The 15,215-nt window shown below is 39.1% G+C and overlaps 1 pseudogene; it reads right to left on the bottom strand.

Annotated features, from left to right (window-relative positions):
- Window positions 1-2,939: 2,939 nt before the first annotated feature.
- On the bottom strand, window positions 2,940-4,899 carry LOC133762423 (ubiquitin-conjugating enzyme E2 C-like; annotated as a pseudogene).
- Between the last annotated feature and the right edge of the window lie 10,316 nt (window positions 4,900-15,215).

Genomic DNA, 15,215 nt, shown 5'->3' with positions numbered 1-15,215 from the left:
TAGAACTGTGGTCTTCCTATTTTTTTACTTATTGAATATTATGTTTTTTGGTGCACTATGCCTGTGATTATAGAGTGCATTCAAATTATGATTTGCAACAATTAAAAAAAAAGGAAGGAAGGAGGGGGGTTGAAGGAGGGAATGAAGGAAGAAAGGAAGTTTGTTTATCTCTTTAGAATTGTACCCATGAAATACTTTCAATCAGTTATTTTTATATTAATTAAATTTTTTTAAAAATTACTAGGTTGTCCTTTGGGTTTGCAGTTTCTGATAAGAAGTCTGATATAATTCTGTCCTCTTTCTACATGAATCGTATCATTTTTACTTTGTCAGGATTTATAATTATCTGCCTTTTAGTTTAAGCAGTTTCAATATGATGAGCCTGGGCAGGTGTCTGTGGTGTGTGATGTATGTGTGTGATTATATTTATCATGCTAGAGATGCTCAAGCTTTTTGGGTATGCAGTTTGATGTCTTTCATTATTTTTGGAAAATTCTTAACCATTGTCTTTTCAAAGATTTGTTCTGCACTGATCTTTCCTCTTCTCTTTTCCTTCCCCTCCATTCCAGATTAAATATATTGCTCTAGTCAAGATAAGTTTCTGGATAGAGTGGGATTTTATGACTTTCCTGCAGCAGATGCTGATACTTTCTTATCAGCTGCAATACCTTTTTAAAGATTTTATTTATTTATTTGAGAGGTAGGGTTACGGATAGTGAGAGAGAGAGACAGACAGAGAGAAAGGTCTTCCTTCCGCTGGTTCACTCCCCAAATGGCTGCAACGGCCGGAGCTGCACCGATCCGAAGCCAGGAGCCAGGTGCTTCTTCCTGGTCTCCCATGTGGGTGCTGGGGCCCAAGCACTTGGGCCATCTTCCCCTGCTTTCTCAGTCCACAGCTGAGAGCTGGACTGGAAGAGGAGCAACCGGGACTAGAACTGGCGCCCATATGGGATGCCGGCACTGCAGGCGGAGGATTAACCTAGTGCACCATGGCACCAGCCCCTCAGCAATATTGAGCAAGACTTACTTTAACCTTCTGTTCTTAATCTTTCCTATGAACACCTAGGTTATGGAGAAGAGACTGTGAATGTATGCAAAATCCTTTTGTGTCTGAGGCTTCTGATGGTCTTATAATGTCACCCGGGGACACAGTAAGGCTTTAGAAACACATTAACAATTTAGCTGACTCCTTCGTAGCCACTTGCACAGCAGCCTGACCAGCTCTTCCTATAGTCAGGCAAAAGTGAGACAGACTGTCAGTACACCCTCTCTCTCCTTTTCTTTCTTTTTTTTTTTAATTTATTTGAGAGGCAAAGTGACAGAGGGAGAGACACAAAGAGAAAAATATCTTTCATCTACTGGCTCACTAAACGAATGGCCACAAGAATCTAGAACTCCATCGAGATACCCCTAGGAGGTTCAAGGGCCCCAATACTTGAAACACATTCCACTGCTTCCCGAGATGCATTAGTAGGTAGCTGGATCAGAAGCAAGGCAGTTAAGCAGCCAGGACTCTCAAACCAGCACTGTGATATTGGATTCTGGAGTCAGGTGGTGAGTTAACTTGCAGTGCCACAGTGATGTCCCTTTCCCTTCTTAAAGGAACCTAGTCCTCCCTGGATTTTAGAGTATTCAGTTTCTCTGTCATTCAGGTTCCTGAGAGGTTAAGAAGAAGTTATGCTTTGGGGCCTATGCTGTGGCGTAGTAGGTTAAGCTTCTGCCGTGGTGCCTCTGGCATCCCATATGGGTGTCAGTCGAGTCCCGGCTGCTCCGTTTCCAAACTAACTTCCACTAATAGCCTGGGAAAGCAGTGGAAGATGGCTCAAGTGCTTGGGCCCCTGAACCCACAAGGGAGACCCAGAAGAAGCTCCTGGCTCCTACTTCAGATCAGTCCAGCTCTGGCCATTGCAGCCATTTGGGGAGTGAACCAGAGGATGGAAGACCTATTTCTCTGTGTCTCCCTCTGTGTGTCTGTATCTCTGTGTATTTAAATAAATAAATAAACCTTTTTTTTTTTTTTAAAAAAGGAAGCTATGATTTGAGGCTGGCATTGTGGAGTAGTACATACTATAGGGGTACCAATTCCTGTCCTCGTTCATGTTCCAGCTGCACCACTCCTGATTCAGTTTCCTGCTAATGGCCTGGGTAAAGCAGCAGATGATGGCCCAAGTGTTTGGCACCCTGCCACCCACATGGAATACTCAGATGAAGCTCCTGGATCCAGGCTTCAGCCTGGCCCAGCCCTGGCCATTGCAGCCATCTGGGGCATGAACCAGAGTATGGAAGATCTCTCTGTGTGTGTCTCTCTCTGTAACTCTGACTTTCAAAATACATAAATAAGTCTTTTAAGACGTTCTGCTTTGTAGTTTACATGATCTTTTCATATTGTGAAGGTAGGTGTTACTGTTCTTCCAGCTTTCTATGCCCTAGAAGAAAGCAGAACTCTAAACATGCTTTCGGTGGAGACTACTTGTCAGCGGATCCTGCTGCCTGGTAGTTGACCAATCAGAAGAGTTGTAGGTGAGTTACTCTAACTGTAAAAGTGTAACGTGAGAGATCATGGTCAATCAGCAGCTATGTTTCTTGGTGGACAAGGAAGCTAATTATATAAAATAGAGATAAATGGAGTATGGGTTGAAGCTCAGAACTGGATTTAATTTACCTCTGTTGCTTATTGCTCATCTATTTTCTTTTATCTATTTTATTTTTAATTGACATGTAAAATTTGCACATATTTATAAGGTATGTGATTTTTGGTTGAAGATTTTGTGTGTATATGTATACAAAAGCAACCAAAATGTATTTATTTATTATACATCGCATGAACTCAAATATACTACCACAACTCAAGATACAGAGTCCAAGGCAGAAATCAAGGAAGGGGCAGAATTTAAGGAGAAACTAAGAAGATGACACAAAGAGAAGCTAGACAGCCCAGGTCAGGGGTCTTGGCTGAAGACATGCTTTGAGTAGGTTTCTTGGAGATACTTCTTAAAAACTGTGGGGTTTATCGAGAGCTAGGAGAATGTGTTGGTTCAAGGGGCTATGGATGTTGGGCTCTTCTGGCAAGCTCTGCATGGAGAGCAGGATGGTCCTGTCATCATACAGGGCAGACCACTTGTCCTGCAGGATGTCCAGGCAGATGACACCCTGTGTATCCACACTGTGGGGGTAAGCAAGGCGTGAGGAACTTCACAACAGGTGCATTATAAGGGTAGCCACTGTGGAGTTCCCAGGAATTCTTATACCTCAGGTCTTCATATACTGTGCCATTACTCAGCAGACGGTCACTACCTATTTGAAAAGATTGACTCTCTGAAGGTAGAAATTCCTTTGTGGCAAAACATTATGAGAGTTATTAGCTCCTGCTGTAGTCTATTCCTCGTTGAATTAGGCTCCTTTACTGGTGAGGGTGATGCTGGTGGCAGCTGGATAGCGATATTTGAGAAGCCATTCCAATAGCACTTGGCAGTGGAACAGTAATGTGAAGAATAGGATTGCAACTTCCTGTGATGTTTTTATACATGAATACACTGTATAATTTTGAACAAAGATAAACACATCTATCTCCTCAAACATTTATCATTTCTTTGGGTTGAAAATATTGAAAAACCTTTCTGCAGGCATTTCTGAAACATAGAGTACATTATTGTCATCTATAATTACCTCACTGTGCAGTACGACACCAGAACTTATTATTATCCCATCTCACTATAGCTTAGTACCTCTTGCCCAGCCTTTCCCCATTTCTCACATACGCGTGAGATCATGTATTTGTTTCTTTCTGTGCCCAATGGATTTCATTCAACACAATGTTCTCCAGATCCATCCACATTGTCAGAAATGGCAGGATTCATTTTTTATATGGCTAAGTAGTATTGCATTGCATGTACATATTGCATGTTCATTATACATTTACAAGTTGATATACACAATTTGATTCCATTTATTGGATATTATTTCTTTTCTTAAATAGTTTGATAATTATTCATTGAACAAGAGTAAGTTCATACCTTTGCATAGCATACAAGGGTCATCGTTATTTGACCTTAGTCTACCTTCTTAAGATCTGCCAATGTACATTTATTGACAGGTCACATTGAGTTATTCTAGTAACCTTCTAACTACATCCTTTGTTTGCGCTTTGGTCTGTCTGCCATATATTGTTATCACAGAGATCAGGGAGATTCTAAGCCATGTAACTCTTCTGGTACTGTAGCTTCCATTTCATTCAGCATAAATGGTGAGCTTTAAACAATAATCAATGAAGTCCCACATCATCTGATGCCTGCTGGCTTTCTTTGTTCATTTTTCCCTTTCCCATTCTTGCTCATTCTATTTCTATGACACTATTTTTGTTATTCCTTACATGTACTAAACACCACTCCTGCATTAGAAACTTTGCATTTACTACTGTCTTCTACTGGAGTGTCTCCCCTGCACACCACACATTTGATACACCATATCTGCATGGTCTTCTTCCGTCCTTCTTCAGCTGTCTTCTCAAACATTGTATTATCAGTTATATTGACTCAGAATACCCTCCTTCAACATGCTATCAGAGTGACCACAGTACTCTCTTTTTCTCTTTCATAGTTTGTTTTTCTTCATAGCTCTTCTCATCTGACATTTTATTTTACTTTATTTATTTTTATTTATTTTATTTATCTGACCATTTATTTTATTATTCTATTTTCCCCTGTTATATAATAAGCGCCATGAGGATATAATTTTTTTACCATACTATTTACTTCATAACTTTTGAGGTTAAAGCTCTTTGTAAGCCATAGGAGATATGCAATAAATATTTGCTAAATGAATGAATGCTCTTTCATACTTCCAATTTTTGCAACTTACCACATGTAATTCCCACTGATGAAACACTTCCTCATTGTCCATCAAGTCAATTGGAATTCATATTTCACAAACTAGATTAACCATCTTCACTTCCTTATAGCATAAATTACTCTCTTTAATATAGTTTATTAAATTCTCTATTTTGTATAGCTACTAGATCATGCATTATACTTCATTATAACTACTCACCATCATGATAAATTACAAAAACATCTTTCCAGAGACTGTCTTTTTCATCTGCATTTCTAGCAATTCAGCACTGGGACTTAGTAATTGTTTATTGAATTAAGTAAGAGAGCTGAACATATTATCTTTTCTTCTAAATCAACTTTCACTGGAGCCAAGATATCTTTCAGTCAAACTAATAAGAAATTTGAACTCCTATTCTCTATTCCCACCCCCAATCCAGTTTGGTAACTGTCTTGTTGATAACTATTTCTATGTCAAATTCTCATAGTTGTCAGTTTTTGGTGCACAGTGTTTCTAAGTTGTATGCAAAAAATGATAATTGAACTTTTGTCAAATCACACTAGACAGTATAGGTTTTCTTTTGAAAAGTACTGAAAATCATGGGGACTCATCAATACCTGACTCTTGCTGTTTTTGATTAACTCACACTTATCTCACCCATTTTTAAGTTGTCCTTCAGAATATTTTTAAATGATTATTATATCCTTCCTGCTCCTAGCTGTCTTTAGGTAAGTGCATATATAATAGCCATTAAACAATTCAAAAGAAAACAATTTAAATTGAAAATTAATAGTTTCCCATGTGATTTTGTTCATACCAGTAGGATGTGAGTGGAAGTGTTGTGTATATTCCATGAAATGCAAAGACCTTTGTCCTTAGCCTTCCCTTCTCCTTTCCTATTCACCAGAAATAGGAATCTAAAAGAAATAAGGAAGAATTAAGGAGAGCGGATCACTTGTCAGGTTGGCTCAGTGGATGGCTCCTTGGAACGGAGTTGCCTATCTTCCCTGGATTATTACACATGGGAGAGAAATAAACTTTGCTCTTGTTTGAATCAATGAATTAACATTTTCATTTTATTGCTAAAATTTGGCAATATTGACTAATTAGTATACATAAAGTTGTAATCAAACTCTTTGCTGGCTTCCTATGTAAAAGGTTAAAATCTTTCACATAGTCCATAAACCCTGTGTAGTATGGTACCTGCCTGCTTATCAGGCCTTATCTTGAGTCACTTTCCTTACTGCCTGCCTGTTCTACCCTTAGGACACCTTCCATCAAAATTGGAGGACACTGCGCTAAGTGAAATAAGCCAGGCACAGACAGAAAATGCTGCATGTTCTTACTCATTTGTAGAAGCTGAAAGAGTTGATCACATAGAAGTAGAGAAAAGAACACAGGTCAGTAGGAAAGAGAGTAGAGCAGAAAGGTTAAATGTGAGTACCAAAATACAGTCAGATAGGGAAAACTTATCTAAATTCTACATCATGGTAGGGTAACTATTGTCTACAACAATTAAATATATTTTCCAAGATAGCCAGAAAGAGGTTTGAAGGCACCCAACATGCAGGAATTTTCATATTTGAGGAGATGGAAATACTAATTATACTGATTTTTTATATTGTATACAAAATTGAGTTGTAATCCTGTACCCCATAAATAGGCACAAACTTTATGTGCCAATTAATAAATAAAAATAAGAAATAAGAAAGCCTTCCATCACACTACAGAATCTTTCCACATGCTTTTTCTCTTCTTGGAAGTTTCTCTCTTCTACACTCTGCATTTTTCCTTATAAACTACTTGTCACTGACATCTTAGCTCAAACTTATGTCCTCATGAAAATGTTCACTGGGGACCCAGTATAGGCCAGAGAGCTTTATGTGGTTCAATAATATCTAATTCCTATTCTTTTGAGCCCTTATTTTTATAATTTTGCATTTTGAATGTGATTATCAAATAATGATACTCTATTATGCTGTAAGCTATATGACAGCTTAGACCATGCTTGATGTAGCTCATCACCAGACCTAGCTTCCATCAAGCGAGCAACACACAACAAAAATGAATGAACAAAATCATACTACTGACTCCTTTTGACCCAGATCCGTTCCTTTTCCAATTCACTATATACAGTTTTCTTCCTCCCTTACATTCCAACTCTCCATGTCTTCCCTACTCCCTTGTATTTCTTTTTTAAAAATACAAAATGTCTGGCCAGCATTGCCAGTATTGTGGGACAATGGGTTAAGCAACTGCTTGCAACACCAGCATCCCATATTGGATTAATGATTTGAGTCAGAGATCCTTTGCTTCTGATTCAACTCTCGGTTATTGTGATTGGGAAGCAGGAAATGATGGTTTAAGTACTGCCACCTGCATGGGATATCTGGATGGAGCACTTGGCTCTTGACTTCGGCCTGGCATATCCTCAACTGTAGTGAGCATTTGGGAAGTGAACAAATGGATGGAAGACTTTTCTCTCTTTCTCTCTTCCTCCCCCCTCCTTCCTCCCTTCCTCTCTTCATCACTCTGCCTTTCAAATAAACACATAAATCTTTTAAAAATACAAAATGGTAATAATAGGGGCCAGCATGTGGCACAGGGGGTTAAAGTCCTGGCCTGAAGCACTGGCATCCCATATGGGCACCGGTTCTAGTTCCAGCTGCTCCTCTTCCAATCCAGCTCCCAGCAATGGCCTGGGAAAGCAGTAGAAGATGGCCCAAGTCCTTGGGCCCCTGCACTCACATGGGAGACCTGGAAGAAACTCCTGGCTCCTGGCTTTGGATCAGAGCAGCTCCAGAGCCTTTGCGCTCATCTGGGGAATGAAGCAGCGGATGGAAGAACTCTCTCTCTCTGTCTCTACCTCTCTCTATAACTCTTTCTTTCAAATAAATAAAATAAATCTTAAAAATGGTAATAATAAATATGGAATTAAGTTTTGATATACTATTAGTGGTAATAATTCAGAAGACTAGGTATTACCTTTCAAAGTGAGTATTTCAAGATATCTTTTTGACCTAGAGATTGAGAAGCAGGTTAGAGGGGTCAGTATTGTGGTGCAGGGAGTTAAACCACTGCTTGGGGCACCAGAATCCCTTATTGGAGGCCAGTTCTTATCTGGGATGCTCTACTTTTGATTCAGCTCACTGCTAATGCTCCTGAGAAAGCAGCAGATGACCCAGATACGTGGCCCTGCTATCCATATGACCCTGGTGGAGCTCTAGGCTACTGACTTGTTGGTCCTGCTTTGGCCCTGGCCAAGACCCAGCCAATATGGACATCTGGGGGTTGAATTAGCAATGTGAACTCAATTGCCAACCCCACAGGTACCTGTCACTAAAATAAACAAAAAATAAGCATGCAAAATTAGAGTTTTAAAACAAACATAAGAAAGTCACCAAGAGAAAAAAAAAAAAATGGTTGGCCCAGTTTCCATAAATTCATTCCCAAAGACTTTAAGGGAAATTTATAAACAATTAACTTCCTATATGCCTGTGGATACAGATTTTGTCAGTTCCTTGGTGTTATAATTATACTAAGTATAGACACTAAGTCAATGATTAACTTACCAGGGGCTGGCATTTTATTGTAGTGGGTAAAGCCACTGTCTGTGATGCCAGCAGCCAATAAGGGTGGTAATTTGTGTCCCTGATGCTCCACTTCCAGTCCAGCTCCCTGCCAATGGCCTACAGGTGATGATGGCACAAATGCTTGAGACACTGTCACCTACATGGGAGACCCAGATGAAGCTCCTGGCTTCCACCTGGTTCAACCCTGGCCATTGCACAATGAACTTCTGGATGGAAAATTTCTTTCTCTCTGTGTCTCCCTCTCTGTAACTCTGACTTTCAAATAAATTAATAAATAATTTTTAAATATTCATTAACTTACTAATTATTATTTTTAAAGCCCATTTATTTCTAAAAATTATATTTGAAAGGTAAGAATATGTCTTAATATGCAATGACATATTGTCTTCTAGAAATCTGGTAATTTTGCTAAAGGATGTATGTAACCTTTTAAAGAACTTTATTACATATTATTTTAATACAGATAGGGAAAGGCAAGTGAAGTATGCAGGTATACCTAAGAATTCCCATTTAAGCTACTAACACTATTTCTTTCACAATAAATTCATGTTCTCAAGCATCAAAAATTTTAGTATTTCTCTTTTGAAAATGATTTCAAAACATGAGTTTGGGCACATTATATTTTGCTAATTTGCCTTTTTAAAATTTGTTTATTTGACAGATATAGCTAGACAGTGAGAGAGAGAGATAGAAAGGTCCTCCCTCCACTGACTCACCCCCTAAATGGCCGCCATAGCCGAAACTACGCCGATCCGGAGCCAGGAGCCAGGCGCCTCCTCCTGGTCTTCTATGTGGGCCCAACCTCTTGGGCCATCCTCCACTGCCTTCCCGGGCCACAGCAGAGAGCTGGACTGGAAGAGGGGCAACCTAGTCCAGAACACGGCGCCCACATGGGATGCCGGCGTCGCAGAGAGAGGATTAACTGCGTGAGCCAAGGCGCCAGCCCCTATTTTGTTAATTTGTAAATCAACCAGCTCTATAGGGCACATAAAAAGCAGAAGCATGCAGTTCGTAAATACAGTTTCCATTCAATATCCCCTCTGTTGTTAGAAATATATGTACCAACATTTCCTAAGTTAAATGTAAAGCGTTTTATTTGTTTCTATTCCACTGAGAATTGAAATAAAATTGGTTTACCACAGGTAATTGACATTTGAGGAATAAATCAGGGGAAAGTTACTAAGATCTTACTGTTTCTAAGAATGGATACCTTCCGGGACTCTAATAGAATGGTAAATGTTTGAGTTTGGGCTCAGGGAAATTTGCCCGTGGCTTGTATGAGAAGAAGGAATATAAAGAGCCCTTTATACATCATGAGAGACAGCAACTTCTTGCACAGAGATGTCTGTGTATCTAATAAACATATTTATTCTGAAAGGCACTGGTATTTGAGCAAAGAGTTTATTTTTTTAATAGTAGACTTCAGCTGGCACCTGGCAACATTTTTCTGCAAAGTTTTAATTTTTATTTTAAATTAAATCTGAAAAAAAATGTTGCATAGCATTCACAAACATATTTATGGGTGAATTATTAATCTTTTCCTGAGTATTCTTAGCATTTTCTGAGTCTTATTGCACAGTGTGGTCATCATTGTGACATAGCAGATAATGCCAACACCTGCAATGCCAGCACACCATATGGATGCCAGCTCACGCCATGGTTGCTCTACTTTCGATCCAGCACCCTATTAATGGCTTGGGAAAAACAGTGGAAAATGGCACAAGTGCTCAGGTCCCTGCCACCCACATGGAAGACCTAGAAGAAATTCCTGGTTCTTGGCTTTACCCTGACCCACTCATGGCTATTGTGGACATCTAAAAAGCAATCAGCAAAAGATCTCTCTCTCTTTCTTTCTCTGTAACTCTGACTTTCAAAAATAAATAAATCTTTTTATAAAATTGTATAAATGTCAAATGGTTATAACAAAGTAATTGCAAAATTTATTAACTATATAGAGGGTCTTTGAAAGGAAATACAAGAGCTCTACAATTAATTGTCTTATACCCAAAATCTGAGAAGCAAAGGATATGAAGATGCCATATTACACAAATTTATCACAGTAAACTTGAAAACACAAATGGAGTAGATAAATAACTGGAAAAATAAAACTTTCAATGAAAGTTAGAGAGAGATATCAATTTAATGGCTGAAAATTCTCTTTCGCTTCATGCCCCAGTATACGTGTCTCATATATGGTCATATGTACCCGCATAAACACATAGATCTAACCATACATATAAAGACTATAGATTCCTATTTACACACAGCCACAGTAAAAAGAATATTATGTTTGCATTACCTGGATCATCAAACAATATATACTAGTTATGAGAAATATAAGCCTCGCATACTCAGGTGCAAAAGTTCCTAAACCAAAGTAATATACATATCAAATTGAATTGAGCAATGAATAAGAATATAATAACTCATTTGAGCTCAATTAAAAATGGAAGTTAGTATAATATTAGAAAGCTTTTTAAAATATTGATTGTCTAGATTAGCATGTTAAAACGAAAACTGAAGGTGAGCATATAGCTTAGCAGTTGAGCTGCACGCATCCTACGTAGGAGTGCCTGGGTTTCAGCCTCTGCTCCAGATCCTGACTCTAATGCTTTACTATTGTAGACCCTGGGAGGCAGCAGTGAGGGCTTGCATAGTTGGGTTCTTCTCAGCCACACAGAAGACTTGGATTTTGTTCCCAGGCCCTGACTTTGGCTGGCCCAGCCCAGACCGTTGCAGGTATTTGAGGAGGGAAACAGTGGATGTTAGCTCCCTCTGTGTGTTTGTTAACAATCTCCTTCTCTCTCTTGCCCTTTCTCTCTTTCTCTCACCTCTTAAATACATTTTAAATTAATAAATAAAACTATATGATATTTAAATTCTATCAATGAATTTTGCTATATAATTAAGCCCCCTCATAAATAGTATTTTCACCTCACACATATCAAAATACAAAACTCAATTCCAAGTGGATTAAAATCTTTAATAAATCTACATCAGAATATCTTTATATATCTGGATAGTGAGAGTTTAAAAACATGACCCAGAAAGCACAAACTATTAAAAAGTCTATTAATTCCACTACAGTGTAAAATAAACATAGTAAAATTAGGGATAGACCAGTGATAACCCAGTAGGATATATTTACAATACATGTGGCTCAACTTGGTGGTGGTGGGGGCGGGAAGTCCAGCCCATGGACTGTATGAAGCCTGCAAAATCATTTGGTCTGGTCTTGCCAAATCAACTGTAGGCAGGATTTGAATTTCAATAAATCTTTTAACAGGCTAATTTTTAAATTGATAAGTTTGTGTGACCCTCAATTGAATTAATAAATATCCAAATGGCCTTTGGCAAAAAAAAAAAAATCCCCACCCCTATGGTATTAATATTCCTAAAATCAATTAAGAAACACGTAAGTAATTATATAGAGAAATAGGCAAAAATAATGAGGATGCATTTCACATTGAGAAAACACAGTAGTAAACATGCAAAACTTTCCAGTTTCATTACTTATATAGCATCGAAAATTCAAACTATAATAAGACATCCTTGTGTGCTCTTTCAATCAGCAAAGGGAATAAGACTGAAAATTCGAGTTGGCAAAGTTGTGACACAAAAGAAATCCCATTCACTGCTGATGAAAAGGCAAATTGGTACACTTTGTAAAAGTATAGTAGTGTTCATAGAGACTGGTGTACACATACCTATTTTTTTAAAATATTTATTTACTTGAAAAGTAGAGTCACACAGAGAGAGACAGAGACAGGGACAGTCACACACACACACACAGAATTATTCATCGTTGGTTCACTCCCTAAATGGTGGCACTGGCTGGAGCTGGGCTGTTCTGAAGCCTGGAGCTTCTTCCAAATCTTCCACATAGGTGCAGGGGCCCAAGCATTTGGACCATTCTGTGTTGCTTTCTCAGACACAAAACAGTGGGCTGGATCAGAAGCGGAGAAGCTGAGACAAACCAGCACCTATATAGGATGTCGGTGTTGCAGGAGGCAGCTCTACCTGCCACACCAAAATGCCAGCCCCAGCACATACCTCTTGACACAGGAGAGCTATTCTTACAAATATACTTGAAAGGGCTATATGAAGAACTGGGCTGTAATTTTCTCTTCAGGGATGGGGGAGTTTTTGATCTTTGTCAAATACCTTGCAACGGAAGGAGTAAATAAAAATGCACATACTCCAAGATACACACGAGTCCTCTACTGAGCCAAACATGTCCATCAAGATGGTTCACTGGGGTGGGCATTTGGCCTAGCAGTTAAGATGCCGTTTGGGACACCCATATCCCATATCATAGTATCTTTGCTTGAGATCCATTTTGCTCTTGATTCCAACTGCCTGCCAAAGTAAAGCACACCCTAGGAAGCAGCAGGTGATATTTCAAGTAGCTGGATCCCTGCCACTCATGTGGGAATCTTGGATGGATGGCACTCTTTGCCTGGAATGCTTTTGACATAGCTTTCCATTTAACTGATGACCTCACTTCTATCTTATTTTGTACAAAAGTCATTCCAACCCTTACAGCCCTGAATTCCCAGTTGCCTATTCCCTTTCATATCTTCTCTTATACCTTTGCACTCATCACCTTCCATGATGCTACTTGTGATGACCACATCAGGTATCTGATTGCCAGGGTTTAATTCCTGGCTCTACTTCTTATCCAGCTTCCTGCTGATGTGCATCCTGGGAGGTGAAAGATGATGACCCAAGTACTTGTATCCCTGCCATATAGGAGACTTTAATTCTCAGTTCCTAAGTATTCCTGGCCCTTTCCCAGCTGTTGTGGCCATGTGGGGAGTAAATGAGTGAATGGAAGACCTCTGTCTGTCTGTCTCTGTTTCTCTGACTTTCAAATTAATAAAAATATATAAAAAAATTTAAAATTCAATATAAGTAGCACAGTAGGCTGGTTGTTTATAGTTGAACTCCTCTGGAATGTTAGCAGGGTGAGGATAGATGACTGTTTTGTTTTCTTGATGTGTACACCAAGGATAGTGCCTGGTACCTGGTAGGCAGTAAACAGATATTTGCTGAGCGGCCCATCCCTGATCCATGCCCCGTGGGGTATGAGCGGAGGGATATCACAATATTTCCTTCAGAAAACTGCAACATAACATTATTTATTATCATTCAGGACCTGAGTATTTTTTGACACAAGGAATGAAAGTCAATGTGAGTGTGCAGAGTTGTGCATGCCATTATACCAGACTTGTAGTGTTAGAAGAAAAGATTTACAGTTATAAAGAAACACTTGTCCTAGAATTTAGACATCACAGTACAATGTAGCCTCCCCCAATAACCATACAGTTAAGCCTGTCTTTGATTTTGCTTGTTTATTTTTGCATTTCATTAAATTCTGCCCATCCCACTTTCCCCAAAGGCTAGATTTAACCTGGAAAATGAAATACAGTGTTTATTTTTCCAGTTAATTCATGTAAAACTCCTTGGCCTTTAAAATATTACATAATTGGGGAAACATCTTCCTGATTGGCTACTTTACTAAATTGAACACATTGGCTTACTACTCTCCTCTAAATTTTGCTAAGTTAGGCCTAAGCTAACACTAATATTTTCTTTTTTTTTTTTATTTGACAAGTAGAGTTTTAGACAGTGAGAGATAGAGACAGAGAGAAAGGTCTTCCTTCCATTGGTTCACTCCCCAAATGGCCGCAACAGCCGGTGCTGTGCCAATCCAAAGCCAAGAGCCAGGTGCTTCTTCCCAGTCTCCCATGCAGGTGCAGGGGCCCAAGCACTTGGCCATCCTCCATTGCCCTTCTGGGCCACAGCAGAGAGCTGGACTAGAAGAGGAGCAGCTGGGACTAGAACCTGGCACCCATATGGGATGCCGGCACTGCAGGTGGAAGATTAACCTAGTGAGCTATAGCGCTGGCCCCGCTAACACTAATATTTTCTACACAATCTAGGACAATTAAAATGAGAAACCAAAGAACATGTTTGTTAAGGAAATAAGTTTAATTTATCACTAATGTAGTCATTTCTAATACAACTCATATTATAAATAATGTGCAGGAGATTCAAGTTCCAGGAAACAAAGGAGAAATATATATATATATATAATATATATATATATATATATATACACACACACACACACACACATATATATATATACACACACACATATATATATATATATATATATATATATACATACATACATATATACACACACAAACCATTTTGGGACTCTGGCAACTATAAATATACCATAATTCTAAAGTATATATCTTTGCTATTTTGATAACAGCTCCCCAAATAGTTATATTTGAAAGCTTTAAGATTTGCATTGAGTACTAATGGACTCAGGGTTTCATCATTGCTCTCAAGTTCATTTCACAAATATCCCAAGTTGCTTTTTTTAAAGATTTTATTTATTTATTTGAGAAGTAGAATTACAGACAGTGAGAGAGAGATAGAGAGAAAGGTCTTCCTTCTGTTGGTTCACTCCCCTGATGACTGCAATGGCTGGAGCTGTGCCAGGAGCTCCGAAGCCAGGAGCTCCGAAGCCAGGAGCTCCAAAGCCAGGAGCCAGGAGCTCCTGGGCATCTTCTACTGCTTCCCCAGGCCATTAGCAGAGAGCTGGATTGGAAGAGGAGCATCTGGGACTAGAACTGGCGCCCATATGGGATGCCGGCACTGCAGGCGGAGGATTAACCTATCACGACACAGTGCTGCCCCCCCCCCCAAGTTGCATTTTTAATGTTGTCTTCCACAGATGAAAAAGCTTGTATTAACCAAGTGCACCTTGCATTC

This window comes from Lepus europaeus, chromosome 1, assembly GCF_033115175.1.
Source record: "Lepus europaeus isolate LE1 chromosome 1, mLepTim1.pri, whole genome shotgun sequence".
NCBI lineage: Eukaryota > Metazoa > Chordata > Mammalia > Lagomorpha > Leporidae > Lepus > Lepus europaeus.
The sequence above is the reverse complement of the archived record's forward strand: the minus strand, read 5'-3'. Positions and strand labels throughout refer to the sequence as shown.